Raw genomic sequence first — 14,811 nt, forward strand, 5'->3', positions numbered from 1 at the left:
CTGGTCGTCGAACAGATCAGTAAACGCTTTTAAGACTGAGTTATTGACGGTAGAGAATGTCGATGAAGAGAATCGATCAAAACAGATTGGTGCTATTGAAAAGTAAAGCGTGACGTCGTACAAAGCGTTTTGTGAAAAAAAAAAACGTTTTTTTTATGTAAATACAGCCATTTTATGCCCCATACCCATATAGTGGTTCTCAGATTTCCGTTGAAAGTTTCAATTTTTTTCTTCTTCGCAAAACGTTAGACCCGTATTTTTTTTTCATTAGGGTGACCGAACTTTTTGAAAACGCAAATATCAGAGCAATTTTAACTCGTGCTGACGATCAGGCTCCGCTGATTACGCTTACTGCGGCAATATCCGAGCTTCGCGCTGAAATAAAACAGATAAATTCAAAACCATCTGTGCCAACTTTATCTCCTGCAAACAACAACTGGTCATCACTTGAACCACATAGAGCCAATCAGCGAACACGGGATATCGATACTGTAGAGATCGTATCTGATAAAAGCCGATTTAGTAGCAAGCAGCCTGTGGACGATGTTGCAATTGTACCCATAGGCAACGACACAAGAGATAACAAATTTTGGTTATATTTATCAAGAATTAGATCAGATGTAACAAATGACACAGTCAGTAATATGGTTAAAGCCAACCTAGCACTAGACGTGAATCCAGACGTAGTGAAACTTGTCTCCAAAGACAAGGACATAAGCACACTCAGCTTCGTGTCTTTCAAAATCGGTCTCGATCCGTCAATGAAAAGCAAGTGTCTGAATCTAGCGACTAGTTCATCTAGTTCAGAGAATTCGAAATTCACTCAGTGGATTTGCGAGCGGCGGTTGGTGCTATTGGAGCATTTTGTCACTGTTGTGGTGAATCTAACTTCGTTCATCATGAAAGCGCTGATGAAAGGTGTCACCAAGAGCCTGTTTGTGCACTTTAGGCCAGAAGGGAATCCATCAGGTGGAGAGTGACGCCACTGAAAAGACGACCAAGAAAGTATCAGCATCAAAAAACGGTTCCGCTTGAGGCTTCGGAGCAACCGCCGCACATACACGCAGAACTTTTTTCGTTTGGTTGTTATCCAGCATCGGGAAGAATCCGGAAAGATGTCATCGTTTCTGAAAAATAATCTGCTAGGTCCCCTTGGAATTGAAAAATACATCCAAGCGAAAGAGTTTATTTTTATGTTTTCTATCCATATAATACTGCGACCAAATACATTTGATTTTGTGATTTTTCAATCTAGTGCAATTAGCGGGAAAGCTTCTGAAGATTACTCTTCCCCATCAGTAGAATATTTTCGTATCCAATATTGGTTGCGCGCGCAACTGAAAATGTTTCGCATCGCGAAAATCACATAATTTTCAATCAATTATTGCTCAGTCACTGAAAGTTTCGAACTCAGAGAGTTCATTCGCCTCTAGTTTGCCTTCCAAACTGCCATCGTAAACCACACCTTCTTTCGATTCAATCACGGACAAAAAACATACTTAAGCGATATTCTGGTGGTGAAACGCATTCAGTAAGTTTCGAAATGTGAGGGAACGCAGAAGGTCGATCCTTCAGGAGAAGAGAAGGCGACCAAGAGAGTACTAGCATCGAAAATTGGCTCCATTCGATGCATCGGAGCAGCCGCCACACACATATGCACGCGCACAACTCTTTTCGTTTGGTGGTTATCGAGTTAGCATTAACCACTGGCGGACTTCGAGCATCGAGAAGAATGCGGAAAGATGTTTTTTTTCCAAAATATATATTTTATTAAGGCACATATGGCGTTAGCCTGACGGGGCCGGGAGTTCAATATTTTGACAATTTTTGTCTTACGACTATGTTAGTATTATGTAACCGATTACTCGCGGTCGGCTCGAGGTTAGTATTACAAAGATTCTCATAATTGGGATGTTGCAGTCTCCAGTACTCTGTATGTGTGGCCGACACGGGATACTTCCTATTGGGGTGCAACTGATCATTAATCAGAGACGTCCCCTAGTCTGTACCTCATATCAATCGTGGTGCATCTCTCTTGACTCGAGGAATCCAGGGTAAAATAGTCACTGGGCGGTACAATCTTCAGTTCGTGTAAAGGGTGTGTCACATCAAATTGCATCACGGAAAAAACGCTGTAGAAATTCGCCCAGTAGACCGATCCTTTTGAAAATTTTAGACAGTCAAATAAAAACTATTAAACAACTTTTGGCATTTTCTTTTTATTCATACTTCGAGCACAAGCCCGTATGCTCGCACCTTCCTCTTTACCCCGTCCATAAGGTTCTGTACAACGTCAGGTTTTAGTTTTTTTTTAACAGAAATCCATTTTCTCTTGAAGTTGTAACGTTTTTCCGCTGTCAATATTAAAAAAAAGAATAATTGCCGAATATTTTTTTTAAAAAAAAACAACAACAACGACATCTATTAGGGGTCCAGTTTTCCTCAGGTATCCATTATCGATAATGACTATCGATAAGGGAACGACGTACAGTTTCACGGCGAAATCGTTTGCAAGAAACTTTCGGGCGGAAATAAGTCGCCATTTGGCATGCTACGGCCTCGGCCTACTATTTTCAGGAACTCTCGGCCATTTCGTTTGCGGAGCGGTCGGAGAGTGGAACGATTTTTTCCTAAAGTGAAAGTACAAAAGGTACTTAGTGGAGATGTTGTTTCGATAGATAATAGAAACGGTAGTTTTCAAAGTACGTTTAGTTTATATAGATTTATTTATTTTTTGTTTCATTAGTGAACTGAAATTACAAAGAAAATATTATTGTGTTCCGCTTGAATTTTATTATACAAGGATAGCAGGTAATTCCGCTTCTCTCATTCCCATTCCCAAAATTATGAGTTTCCCTTACCGTTGAACAGAAAGCCTGTTCAACAGGCGGCATACGTGGGACGGAGATATTCCCCGATTCAATGAGCTCTTTCGGAGCACGATAGGTTTTTATTCCAACCGCAACGAAACGGATGTGTGACATTAAGGATCATCCTACCGGCATTCGACGAAGTCGCAGTGTCCCCCAGCGACCGCCATTACACGCTGGGCTTTTTGATTTGTGACCCGACCGCAATATACTGTGAGGTAGTTGCTGGAAGAAACATACCGGTGGCATACCGACGATAAATCGGGCTTCATCTGTATCCAGCCTGTATCAGCGCACACAGCATAGCACGCAGCCAGTCAGCAACGTCCGGTAAAACCCTGCGCGCAGGTAGGTGCTAACTTTACGCATGGCCATGTCGTGAAACGTAACACGTTACACGTTACGTTAATTTGTGTTGAATTTCTTAACTTGGAGAAATTTGGGAAGAGAGAAGGATAAAAGGGAGAATTAGGGTAGGAAGAGAAGAAGGAGAGAGTAGGTAACAAGTAGAAAATAAAATTGTAAATAGGGTTCTAAACACTGTTTTCTTTCCTTCATTGAGATAACATTTCCTAATAGATTTTATTCATTTCTCGAAGATTGGTGATTGATTCGCTCTCCCAACGCTTTCATTCGGTTTGGTGAGATTTTTGAAAGTGTTTCTTTGTGCGTTCGTGAAATCCGCGCATTGGTCGGACATGATTTCTTGCAAGAGAGTTCACCTGTAACTACGTGACCTCTTACTGGAATCGTACGTGATCGTTCGAGGCTAACTTGACCCTGAGCTATTCTTGTAGTTAGTCGGGCATTAATTCAACACGACAGGTGGTCTCCCTACTGGGAGTGGCGCTAAAGCCACCGTGTTTCACTACACTCGCGTGTCGGGACTTCGAACGGTTACATTGGCGCCCAACGGAAATTCGTTTCCTTAACTCACAGATTTCTACGTTATTCACCATTACAAATTATAATCACATATATTAGAATATTACAATCATTTTAGTTCTTAGAATATTATATGATTTTACCTTTTCCAATATTGCGTTATTTTGTACATAAACATAGTTATAAGCTTTCTCATTTTTCTTTTTTTAAATCTATTATTCTATTATTTTTAGCTTTAAGAATATATTTTTTCCTACGTTCTGAATTATTTTCCAAAGAGTAAATTTTAATTGGATTTCTAATCGTTTGAACTGAATTTTTGAAGTGTCCAAGATGAGTGGTCCTTATATTTTACCAGTAGCGGATCATCTCACTGAAGATGAAATTAATTTTGAGCTTCGTCTTAGACGACAAACTATCGATCCTCGTGAACATCTAGAAGATAAAAAGAGACTTTTAAGAAGATTATTTATTGAAGAGAAAAAAGAGCAAATAGAACATCGTGGTACTTACAATATTAGAGATGAATCTAAAACAATCGAATCCAATGTCTGTTCAATAACAGAAACGTTGAAGAGGAAATTTGACCGTGCGCTTATCTCGAGATTGCGCCATTATCTAATCCGGGCAGCATGTGCCTCTACGAGTGATGAGAGCCAAGAGACGCTCAAAAACAAGCTATGCAGTGTCATTGAAGAAAGTCTGAAAGAGTTTAATCAAAAGATACATATTAATTCAGGTAGCATAAATGATGAAGAAGAAATAGAGAAAGAAGAAAATGCTTCAGCACAGGCATCATTAGAGGAAATAGCAGAAGGGAGCATTAGTAGTGGCATTCAACAAATGAGATTATTAGAAGAAATTTCGAGACCAGAAATAAAGACGAAATTATTACAAGCAAATGTTAGAAATGTTGGGCATAAAGGAGCTATTCCGAAAGATTTATATGTACGAGATCAAGAGAAACATGTTAGAACTGTTCATGAAATCGCGCCTCGTGAGATACCAAGTCGTAATAGAGAATATAACAGGAACGAAGAAAAACGTTATGATGATAGAAATGAAGAAAAACGAGTAAAACATGATAGTAGGGAAAATGAACGACATACCACGCGCTACGATCGGACAGAGAATAAACATTCTCACCGAAGAATAAAGCAAACTAAACATCGAAGATCAGACATATCTAGTAGTTCGGATAGTGCAGAGACAGAAGGTCGATATTCCTATCCCAGCTCATCAGATAGTGAGCATGAAACCCGCAATAGTAGACGATATAAAAAGGAAAGAAATCGAAGAGATAATCTTAGATCTAGGCGATATTCAAGAACACCAGACAGAAGTTCGAGTAGAAACAGGAAACAGTACCGAAAATCAAGAGTAGAAAATTGGGATCTCACTTTCTCAGGTGATAGTAGATCGATACAAGTTGAAGATTTTTTGAACCGTGTAAAAAAATTGGCACGTCATGAAGGAGTTTCAGATAAAGAACTGTTACAAAACATTCATAACCGTCTGAAAGGTGAAGCTTTCGACTGGTGGTTCACCCGTGAGGACAGGTTCACTCATTGGCACAGATTCGAAGAAGAAATTCGTTTTAGGTATGGAAACCCAAATAGAGACCGTGGTATTCGAGCTCAGATTAGGGAACTGAAACAAAAGAAAGGCGAAACCTTTGTAGCATATGTTACTGAAATGGAAAAATTGAATCAGTGTCTTCAACGTCCTTTTTCGTCCAGAACAATTTTCGAGCTAATCTGGGAGAACATGCGCCCACATTACCGCTCTCGACTGTCCGTTATGGATATTCACGATCTAGAACATTTGATAAGAATAAATCATAAAATAGATGCGAATGACCCGAACTTCTTTAGACCTTTGAATACTGTCAGAAATGAAATTCACAACATCGAAGCTTATAGTTCTGAGAACGAATATTCAGAGGAAGAAAATATACAGCTTAACACGTTACAGAGAAAACAGAAAGTCTGGAAACCGCAACAAATGGCAGTAGAATCCGGCCAGTCACAGCAATCCAGTTCCAAGAACATTTGCTGGAATTGTCAGAAAAATGGACACTCGTGGAGATCTTGTAAGGAGCCAAAACTGGTCTTTTGCTACGCGTGTGGTAATTTAGGACGAACTACTAAAACTTGCGAGAAAAATCACCCAAGTTTTAGCACGTACAATGTTTCTGAAACGCGCCCATCAACAAACTGAATGCGGGGTGTTTGCCTGGGAATTCAGTCATCTCGCATATAGAACCAATTCCCAAATTTCGCAATACAATGATTGAGGAAATAACATCAATTTTAGAACTACGTGTTAACCCTAACGTCTGTCCTCATATAAAGATTAACGTGCTCGGGACGGAAATCGTAGCCTTACTCGATTCTGGAGCAGGAGTCAGTGTTACGAACTGCATGAATTTAATAGAAACACATGGTTTCAAAATTTTGAAGTCCAACATAAAAATATGCACTGCTGATGACACAGAGCATACATGCCTTGGTTACGTCAATATTCCTTACACCCTTGGAACCGAAACCAAAGTTATTTCAACTCTAGTGGTTCCTCAAATACGAAAGCCTTTAATATTAGGAATGGATTTTTGGAGAGCTTTTCAAATTCGTCCCATGATAGCTTCTCAAAATAAAATCGAAGATTTGGAACTCACGTGGACATCAAACATGGCTGAAAACCCATCAATTAACTATCTACGAATCGAACAAAATATAGCTTCGGAAAAAGCAGAGCTAATTTCATTATCAATCCATTTTATGGAAACAAACAATGAGGGAGAAATTGTAATGAAGTCTCATCCTGAAGAAGATGATTCACTCGATATACCCACTTTAGATTTACCGGACGATACAGACCATGTAATCGATACAGTAGAAACTGAGCATATACTATTAAATAAAGATAAGAATAGGCTTAAAGAAGTTTTGAAATGTTTCGATTGTACAACAGAGCATCGCCTAGGACGCACATCGTTAATCACACATGTAATAGAGCTTAACGAAGGTGCTAAAATAAGGGAGTTACCTATGTACAAATACTCACCCAAAATGTGGGAGAAAATAGAACCAGAACTGGAACGCTGGAAAACTCTGGACGTTATTGAAGAGTGCACTGCAGAAATGGCAAGTCCTCTAGTGCCCGTCAAGAAAGCCAATGGGAAGATCCGCGTTTGCCTCGATTCACGTAAAATAAACTCGATCACGAAGAAAGACGCTTACCCTATGCGTAATATGACCGAAATATTCCACCGTCTGCAAAAATCGAAGTACTTCAGTATCGTTGACCTTAAAGACGCGTATTTTCAAATACCTCTCGAAGAAATATCCAGGAACTATACAGCATTCCGAACACCCAAAGGGTTGTACAGATTCAAGGTTGTTCCATTTGGACTCAAGAATGCACCTTTCACTATGAGCAGGTTAATGAACCTAGCCATAGGGTTTGATTTAGAGCCAAACGTTTTTATTTATTTGGACGATGTTATAATTGCTACCGAAACGCTTGAAGATCACTTCCGTTTACTACAGATTGTAGCTTCCAGACTTAAACATGCTGGACTGACTATTTCCGTTGAGAAAAGTCGCTTCCTGCGCAAACAAGTTAGGTACCTTGGATATTTACTGAACGAGAATGGCTTGTCCATTGAGAGTACAAAATTGGAACCAATTCTAAATTATCCTCGACCTAAAAGTATACGAGAAGTGAGAAGATTATTAGGTTTGATTGGATTTTATCAAAAATTTATAAATAAATACAGCCATATTACTTCACCTATCACCGATTTGTTAAAAAAATCTAAGAAATTCGCGTGGTCTGAAGATGCAGAGAAAGCACTTTGTGATTTGAAGTCAATATTAACATCGGCACCGGTTTTAGCAAACCCGGATTATAGCCGCCCGTTTCTCATCGAAACAGATGCATCTCAATTAGCTGTTGGTGCTGCTCTTCTTCAAGAGCATGACGATGGTAAACGCATAGTCGGATACTATAGCAAAAAATTGTCAAGTACTCAGCGTAAATATTCAGCTACAGAAAAAGAGTGTTTAGCAGTTCTGTTAGCAATTGAAAATTTTCGACACTACGTTGAAGGAACCACGTTCACTGTGATAACCGATGCCAAAAGTATCACTTGGCTATGTTCAATTTCAGCGGCAAACGCCAACTCCAGATTGTTGCGTTGGGCCTTGAAATTACAATCTTATGATTTCGTGATTCGATACCGAAAAGGCAAAGACAACGTACTGGCAGATTGCCTATCAAGAATAGAGTCTATTGAACAAGTTGACCAAGAATATGAACATCTTACGCAACAAATAAAACAGAACCCTGAGAAATTTAAAAGTTTCATGGTTTCTGGTAATAAAATATACAAGCATGTCGATGAAAACGGAAAATTTAAAGACAAGCGTTTTGAATGGAAGTACTACCCAACGACATTGGAACGTACTGAAATCATTCGTTCTATACATGAACCTTCTCATCTTGGGTATGAGAAAACGCTAAACAGGCTTAAGGAGAAATATTTCTGGCCGAAAATGGCAACAGAAACGAGGAAATATTGCAAAGATTGTCTACCTTGCAAAACATCGAAAGAGATTAACATAAACCCGACACCTCCGATGGGCTCACAGAAGAAATTTTGTGAGTACCCATGGCAATTCTTGACACTCGATTACCTGGGACCTTTCCCATCTTCTGGCAAGGAAAGATACACTTGTTTACTCGTGTTAACCGACGTCTTCACGAAATTCGTCCTGGTAGAACCATTCCGCCAAGCAACGGCTTCTTCACTGGTAAAATATCTCGAGCAATCCGTATTCCTCCTATTCGGTGTCCCAGAGGTTGTGTTGTCAGACAACGGAACGCAATTCTGTTCAAAAGAATTCAGCAATCTACTGAAACATTATGGAGTGAAGCATTGGCTCACACCCTCTTACCACCCACAGGTGAATAATAGCGAGCGTGTAAATAGGGTCATAACGACTGCAATTCGAGCATCCATTAAGGATAATCATAAGCGATGGTCCGATAATTTACAACAAATCTCTAATTCGCTTTGTAATTCAGTGCACGAATCAACAAAATACTCACCTTTTTACCTAATGTTCGGTCGTAATCAGATTATAAATGGAACCGAATATGAGAAAATAAGAGAGACCAATCCCCAAACAAGTGATAGCGAAGAACAGGATAAACTTATGTCGGATGTCAGGAAGAACTTAGCCGAAGCATACCAAAAACAATCCAAATATTATAATCTACGATCAAATAAAAACGCACCAACATATCAGGTGGGGGAGAAAGTATTAAAAAAATCCACAATACTATCAAGCAAAGCCAAAGATTACTGTGCGAAACTCGGACCAAAATACACGGTAGCATTTGTGAGAAAGTGTTTAGGAGATAGCTATGAATTGGTAGACGAGAACAATAAAAACCTTGGTATATTTCATGCCAATTATTTAAAAAAGTTTTAGATAAAGTTGATCAAGCTATGACATTATCCAAAGATGGAAATGTACGAGAAAGAAAGAAAATATGTCAGGTAGATTGAGCGAATTAGATTTGTAAACCTATGTTAGCCTTGTTTGTTTACATAGCCTAACCTTATCGATGTCATCACCGAAGCGGAACATCGTTACAATATCAATCATGCAAATCTAATCTCATCACTTTTTTAGCATCGCTCACCAACCTGAACATAAAAACATAACAAAAGTGTCGATATAGTCGATGTCAATGTTTTTTTGTTCCTAGTGTCGATGTAGTCGATATTACACCATCCTCTTTGTTCTAAACCTGAAAAAAAATATGGAGAAAAAACCTGAAAAGAGAACCTGAAAAGATCTGGAAAATAACGCAGATATTAGTAAACAGAAAAAACAACAAAATGATACAGATAATCAAATAGAATTCTTACCTTTTTTTTACAATATTTCTCAAATTTTAAAATTTCCTAATCGGCATGTGCATCACTCCAGAGCTCCAAATACTTTTCACGTAACGCAATGACAGTTGTACCGATGACAGTTCGTATTTCGATCACAGGGTATAGCGTTATGCTGTCAGTTCAATTCGATGTTTTTATTCCGCGTAGAGCGGTGCGGTATTATATATTAAGTAGTACACTATTATATGAAAGCATATACTCTGATGTAGGTCAAATTGGTATTTGATGAGCAGAATTATTTTTTTTTGTATTAAAATATATCAGATTTATGGACAAGATAAAGTCTTTTGCAATTCCTATTTCGGTAACAGAGTTTCCAGTGGGTCGAAACATCAGCGATGAAATATTTCGATGAGGAGAAATTCAGTTCAAACGAAGCATAGCAGAATTTTTTAGTTTGGTCAAGTTTACGTAATTGAGTATATCAATTGAATTGTTGTAGCATACATCTTGTGATTGATCTGACATATGTGGTTGTAGAAAAAAATATCTATGATCTGGATTATGAAAATTTGATCAATTAATTGATCAAATTTTCATAAAACTGTGAGGGGTGATGTAACGTTTTTCCGCTGTCAATATTAAAAAAAAGAATAATTGCCGAATATTTTTTTTAAAAAAAAACAACAACAACGACATCTATTAGGGGTCCAGTTTTCCTCAGGTATCCATTATCGATAATGACTATCGATAAGGGAACGACGTACAGTTTCACGGCGAAATCGTTTGCAAGAAACTTTCGGGCGGAAATAAGTCGCCATTTGGCATGCTACGGCCTCGGCCTACTATTTTCAGGAACTCTCGGCCATTTCGTTTGCGGAGCGGTCGGAGAGTGGAACGATTTTTTCCTAAAGTGAAAGTACAAAAGGTACTTAGTGGAGATGTTGTTTCGATAGATAATAGAAACGGTAGTTTTCAAAGTACGTTTAGTTTATATAGATTTATTTATTTTTTGTTTCATTAGTGAACTGAAATTACAAAGAAAATATTATTGTGTTCCGCTTGAATTTTATTATACAAGGATAGCAGGTAATTCCGCTTCTCTCATTCCCATTCCCAAAATTATGAGTTTCCCTTACCGTTGAACAGAAAGCCTGTTCAACAGGCGGCATACGTGGGACGGAGATATTCCCCGATTCAATGAGCTCTTTCGGAGCACGATAGGTTTTTATTCCAACCGCAACGAAACGGATGTGTGACATTAAGGATCATCCTACCGGCATTCGACGAAGTCGCAGTGTCCCCCAGCGACCGCCATTACACGCTGGGCTTTTTGATTTGTGACCCGACCGCAATATACTGTGAGGTAGTTGCTGGAAGAAACATACCGGTGGCATACCGACGATAAATCGGGCTTCATCTGTATCCAGCCTGTATCAGCGCACACAGCATAGCACGCAGCCAGTCAGCAACGTCCGGTAAAACCCTGCGCGCAGGTAGGTGCTAACTTTACGCATGGCCATGTCGTGAAACGTAACACGTTACACGTTACGTTAATTTATGTTGAATTTCTTAACTTGGAGAAATTTGGGAAGAGAGAAGGATAAAAGGGAGAATTAGGGTAGGAAGAGAAGAAGGAGAGAGTAGGTAACAAGTAGAAAATAAAATTGTAAATAGGGTTCTAAACACTGTTTTCTTTCCTTCATTGAGATAACATTTCCTAATAGATTTTATTCATTTCTCGAAGATTGGTGATTGATTCGCTCTCCCAACGCTTTCAATCGGTTTGGTGAGATTTTTGAAAGTGTTTCTTTGTGCGTTCGTGAAATCCGCGCATTGGTCGGACATGATTTCTTGCAAGAGAGTTCACCTGTAACTACGTGACCTCTTACTGGAATCGTACGTGATCGTTCGAGGCTAACTTGACCCTGAGCTATTCTTGTAGTTAGTCGGGCATTAATTCAACACGACAGGTGGTCTCCCTACTGGGAGTGGCGCTAAAGCCACCGTGTTTCACTACACTCGCGTGTCGGGACTTCGAACGGTTACAAAGTCCGCCTCCGATTTGACAACTTTTGGGTTCTTCCGGAGGGCCTGCTTCATAATCGCCCAATATTTCTCTATTGGGCGAAGCTCCGGCGCGTTGGGCGGGTTCATTTCCTTTGGCACGAAGGTGACCCCGTTGGCTTCGTACCACTCCAACACGTCTTTTGAATAGTGGCACGAAGCGAGATCCGGCCAGAAGATGGTCGGGCCCTCGTGCTGCTTCAATACTGGTAGTAAGCGCTTCTGTAGGCACTCCTTAAGGTAAACCTGCCCGTTTACCGTGCCGGTCATCACGAAGGGGGCGCTCCGCTTTCCGCAAGAGCAGATCGCTTGCCACACCATGTACTTTTTGGCAAACTTGGATAGTTTCTGCTTGCGAATCTCCTCCGGAACGCTGAATTTGTCCTCTGCGGAGAAGAACAACAGGCCCGGCAGCTGACGAAAGTTCGCTTTGACGTAGATTTTGTCGTCCATTACCAGGCAATGCGGCTTCGTCAGCATTTCGGTGTACAGCTTCCGGGCTCGCGTCTTCCCCACCATGTTTTGCCTTTCGTCGCGGTTAGGAGCCTTCTGAACCTTGTATGTACGCAGGCCCTCCCGCTGCTTGGTCCGCTGGACCAATGAACTTGACAAATTCAGCTTATTGGCGACATCCCGGACCGAACTTCTCGGATAACGTCTAAACTGCTTAACTACGCGCTTGTGTTTTTTTTCACTGACGGAGCATCCATTTTTGCCGTTCTTCACCTTCCGGTCGATGGTTAGGTTCTCGAAGTATCGTTTTAGTACTCTGCTGACCGTGGATTGGACGATTCCCAGCATCTTATCGATGTCCCGATGTGACAACTCCGGATTCTCGAAATGAGTGCACAGGATAAATTCACGACGCTCTTTTTCGTTCGACGACATTTTTCCAAATTTACGAAAAATTGACAGTGAAGCATGGCCAATGTGATCTATACACTCTTATCTGATTATAAGCGAAAGCTGAAGATATAATTCATAAAAATTAAATTTCTACAGCGTTTTTTCCGTGATGCAATTTGATGTGACACACCCTTTAGTGTTGTCATGAGCGGTACAACCTTTGGCTCTTGTTGAATGTTCAGTGGACTGCACAATCTTCGACCTGTGTATCTGTAAAGAGTATGTGTATGTATTGCTGCGACTAAGTAAAAGTTTATGGATCGGATAGGAGGGATATGATACAGGGATACAACGGAGGAAACATCATTAAACGTTGACATCGGCGTTTCTGAGGAACAGGTATAGATGAAGCAGAAGGTCAGGATCGCGGCTACATAAGATATCCCCGACGGGGATATCCGATCGTCTGCCTTGTGCTCTCAGTGCTCTAGAGAGCTGAGAGCGAGCAGCATGGAACCGGATACACGACCAGACAACATGCTCGATGTCATGGTAGCCATCGCCACAATCACAAAGATTGTTTGCTGCGAGCCCAATGCGATAAAGATGCGCGTTTAGGTTGTAGTGATTGGACATAAGCCGAGATATCACGCGAATGAAATCACGACTTACATTCAACCCCTTGAACCATGCACTCGTCGAGACCTTAGGGATAATCGTGTGTAACCAACGACCGAATTCATCTTCACTCCACATGCGCTGCCAACTTACGAGCGTGTGTTGACGAGGAATCTGGAAAAATTCATTATGAGCAATTTGCCTTTCAAATAGTGTGCCTTCTGATGAACCCACTTTAGCTAGCGAGTCTGCTTTATCATTCCCCGGAATCGAGCAATGAGAGGGCAACTCCACCAAGACGCACGTTAGTAAGCATGCAGGAGGTCTCCAACTCTCCCGAACCAGTCGCGTCACCAATATCACCTGTGGTATCGTCCGTCGCCTGTTCCAGTCAACAAAGTCGTCTTGGCCCTCAAGTCGTGGTAGATGCGGATAACTTCCAAAAATCTCCCAACAGGCGAGTACTCACTTTCTGGAACACGTGCGCTGCCTGATCAATTTCACTATTCCAGCTCGACAAGTGACGATCCTGGTAAAAATCTGCAAGCTACCGAACACGCAACGCTCACACTTTATTGTCCGAACCAAAACGAACGATCTGTTTTTCTGCTTGCCCAACAGTGACTACGACGTCATCGCATCCACTGAAACTTGGCTCAATAGTGACATCCAAAATTCTGAGCTCACACGGAATTACACGATCTATCGCTGCGATAGAAACTCAAGCACCAGCTGTTTTCTGCGTAGAGGAGGAGAAGTTTTGATCGGCTTGAAAAACTTTGACTGCAGAGCAGTGTTGCCACATTGAAATCTGTATTTCCGAGCTAAAAAATCTTTTTTATCTGTAGAGAAAATAGAAAATATGTATTGGAATCTGTATTGCTTCTTTTGCTTGATATAGTCTGCTTATCCATATTTTCAAGCTCGTGATCATTTGTATAGCTTGCCAGTAGTTTTCTGAATAAGACTATTTTCCAATTTTCAGGCCTATACAATTTTACTGAACAATTCTTTCTCGCAAAGAGGTTTAATTTGATAAAAAATGTGTAATATCTCAGATGAAGAGTTTAAGATACATAGATAATTTTGCCAAATAAAAAATAAAAAAAAAACATTTCAAAATGTATTTTCCGGAAAAACCGACAGAAAATGTTTATTTCATTTATTTTCACGTTATAAACATTCATTTAATGCTCACTTTCCTCGTAGTGTTCATACATGGTCTTGCAGAATTTAGCCTTGATGTCGTTTGACAACAGTATTGAGGCACTTCCCCCTCGATTTAATAGTTGCGTTCACAATTTCTGTAGCGAGACGGTTTCAAACTTTTGTTTTGTTCGCATTATATTGCGAAAAAATATAAATATGATTTCCATCACTACTATATTTGACAGTAGCTAAAATAGTTCAGTTCAGTACTGTTCGAATTGTCTGATTGAGTTTGTTGATTGTTGCGTAAAATGATCAAATATTTAAAAATTATTATTGTTACAAAATCTGTATAAAATCTGCATGGATATCCAATAATCTGTAATCTGTATATACAGATTCTTGGTCAAAAAACATGCTGAAAATCTGTATCATTACAGAAAAATCTGTATATGTGGAAAC

The sequence above is a fragment of the Toxorhynchites rutilus genome, chromosome 1 (assembly GCF_029784135.1).
Source record: "Toxorhynchites rutilus septentrionalis strain SRP chromosome 1, ASM2978413v1, whole genome shotgun sequence".
NCBI classification, from domain to species: domain Eukaryota; kingdom Metazoa; phylum Arthropoda; class Insecta; order Diptera; family Culicidae; genus Toxorhynchites; species Toxorhynchites rutilus.